Raw genomic sequence first — 3,374 nt, 5'->3', positions numbered from 1 at the left:
CCATTCCTGTGCATTCCGGCCCAAAAATAGCCCTGCATATGAGTGGTCTGGCATTAGAGATGCACTCCCTCAACTGTGCAGGGGGAGGGGGAGCCCAGCCTTTTCTAATGGGAGAACACTTGCCCAGCTGGGACCTTATGGATCTTAATTCTATTCCACTAGATACAGTAATATATACAAAACAGGGAACACTTTTTCCTAATTTTGTGCCTTTCTCAGCTCTCATCAGGTAGAAATTGAACAGATGGGTTCTGTGTCACTACAGCTCTATGAAAGGAGATGCAGCTGAATTTCTGACAGAAGAAAAAAACAGAAACTTTAACAAAAACTGTGATTACTGGTTAATGGGCTATTTCAAATTTGCATATGTTGATATGAATTAAAATATGTCCCCTCTTTGGGATGTTCCAATTCTGTTTGGTGACACATGAAAACTGAGAAATCTTAGACAATGGGAGAATGTGTTTCTACTAGAGGAATAGTGGGTCTTCATATATTATCATCCATTCCCCTTGCAAATATTCTGGTACTTGGTTAAACAAGGCCCCGATCACACGGGCCAGATAACGCGCGGGGGGAGGTGTGGCTATTTGTGCCGCTGCAATGTAATTCGCCACTACCTGATCTGATGTTGCAGCGGTGGACCGGGGTTGTTTCCGGTGGCATGCAAGAGGAGCACGCTGGAGCAATCGGACGGAGGAAGTCCGTCTGCGGCCCATCGCAAGCGTTTGATAGTGGATTTTCACAGGTTCCTTTTAACTCCGGATCTTCAGCTGGATGAGACGGGTTGGCTACAGGTGCGTGACACTTGCCAGAAGTGCCCATTTGATCGCGCCCATAAAACCCACCTGGCATCCGTGAGTATCCCGCAGCAACTTCAGCGTGTGACCGGGACCCAAGTTTCCTTGCATGTGGTGTTCGCTTGCTTTCACATTGCCTCTATTAAAGTAACCTTTCCTTTCATCCAATAAAAGCTCCACGATACATCTATCATGAGTGGGGAATAGTTGTTGTTAATCACTTATCACCCAATAGACAAAAGAAGAAAAAATTGCAACACTATTAAAGTAACAACCCCTAGAGGGGCAGCCGTATTAGCCTATTACAGGAAAAACAAGTCTTGTGACACCTTAACAGCCTTGGTGTGGCATAAGCTTTTGCGGAGTAGAACCACTTAATCAGATTAATGCATTGTTTCTTCAGAGGGCAGACCGAATTTTGTTATTCTCTCCCCGCTTTCCTGAGCAACAAGAAGTTCCAGCAATAGCTTCCTCGGCTGTTTCACTTTGATGGAAAGAGAAATGAATTCTGCATAATCTCAACTATGTTTACAAATACACAAGTAGAGGCCAGGGGGAGGCAAAGCAGCCCTCCTAAACTATTGCATCTTACTTCACCTTTCCTCCATGGGAATTCAGGGAAAGTGTATCAACTGATTTGCAGGGGAGACGGCACACGAGAGTATAATGGTGGTGGTGGATTATCGCTTTCACTAGTCAAACTCCTCTTTTCCAAGGAAATCTCTCCATCAGTCTGTCTCCACAGTGTAACAAAATAACAATCGCAGCAACCTCATCTTGTTCTGAGCCAGAAGCTCTCCTCCCGACACCTCCTTAATTCCAGAAGGGAATGCCCTAGATTTCCCCCCACCCCCATTCTAGATCTTCCCAGTTTGGTGTAGTGGTTAAGTGTGCAGACTCTAATCTGGGAGAACCGGGTTTGATTCTCCACTCCTCCACTTGCTTCTGGCTGGATGACCTTGGGCAAGCCGTAGTTCTAGCATAGCTGTTCTTGAAAAAGAGCAGTTTCTGTCAGAGCTCTCTCAGCCCCACCTACCTCACAGGGTGTCTGTGGTGGGGAGGGGAAGGGAAAGGAGTTTGTAAGCCGCTCTGAGACTCCTTTGGGTAGTGAAGGGCGGGGTATAAATCCAATCTCTTCTTCTCCTTCCCAGAAGCAAAGAGACCAGCTCAGCCTACATATTTCCTCTTCTCTCCTTGTCCTCCTCTGCTTGGTTCCTAATGGCCATTTAAGTTAGACTCTCCCCACCCTCTCCTTCTTATTTTTTTCACCCCCAGAGTTCAAGAACTTGCATTCACTGGTACCCTTGGGGCCAAGCAGGGGTCATTTTGCAGAAAAAGACATGCAGGAGCTCATTAGTATAACTCATTAGCATAACGTATTTGCATATGCCACACCCCCTGACATCACCGGAAGTGTGTCAGAAGGGAACACCCACCGATCAGGCTCCACTGGACTGTTTTGGATTGCTACCTATTGGGGGGGGGACGTGCAGATCTGTCCTCACAGAGGAAGGAGAGCTTGTACCTGAATAAAACTTGGTCGTAAAGGTGCCACTGAAGTGTTTTGGACTGCAAACTATGGGGGGGGGGGACCCGCAGATCTGAGGGGCAGAGAGACAGACACACACAGAGAGAGACAGAGAGAGAGACACACACACACTCCCCACCCAAAGCAAGCCCCCACTGCCCACCGGAGTGCCCTAGCCGCCCACGCCCTGAGCACCCTTGGCCCACCTCTTACCTGATCAAGCCCCCACCCACCCCGCACCTGCCAGGCTGCTGGTACCCTGAAAACCCACAGTCCACCCCCACACACCAGCCAGGCTGCGCGTGGCTCTCCCCCCCCCACCCACCCTACCTGATCAAGCCCCCGCCACCCTCCCTGCCCTCACAGAGGAGGGAGAGCTTGTACCTGAAGGGGGGGCTCTGCAACTTACCTGGCTGCTTCTTGCTCCTCGTGGCCCGACTGAGGGCTGCTGGGAGCAGGGGGCGGGGCTTGTTGCATGTGCCCGCCCCCTGAGCTTCTTACTGCCGGAACTCCGCTCCTGTGCGCTCCCGCAGGAAATGACCCATGGGGCCAGGGCTCTTTTAGACATTGCCCCACATAGAAGAAAGTTTTATAGACGTGACTCAGGGGCCAACTACGTGTTATGTTTAACAGATGGTCCCAAGAGGAACTACAGCAGGATGCCAGCTGTGAGTTCCCCCCCAGCAACTCAATTGAGAAGTGCCATTTCTTGCTTTCAAACTGCTAGGTTGGCAGGAGCTGGAACTAGAGACGGGAGCTCACTCCGTCATGCAGAAACTCGGGTCTCGAACTGCTGAACTACCGACCTTCCACAGCCTGCAGTTCAGCGTCTTAACCACTTGAGCCACCGCAGCTTGGGTACTGAACTATATAAGTTCAAGAGGTATATGCAATCGAGAGGTATTGTTTATGACATTTTAATGCAAATGTATACAGCACAAATATGAAGTTCATTCATAACAAACCGTAATTGGTGAGAACATATTCTTCTGACTTTGCCATGCTACTTTGTCACCTTTGATCCTAATTAAGCCCTAAACAAACAG

This window comes from Gekko japonicus, unplaced genomic scaffold (genome assembly GCF_001447785.1).
Source record: "Gekko japonicus isolate JY-2015 unplaced genomic scaffold, Gekko_japonicus_V1.1 scaffold213, whole genome shotgun sequence".
NCBI lineage: Eukaryota > Metazoa > Chordata > Lepidosauria > Squamata > Gekkonidae > Gekko > Gekko japonicus.
This window is presented reverse-complemented; position numbering follows the sequence as displayed.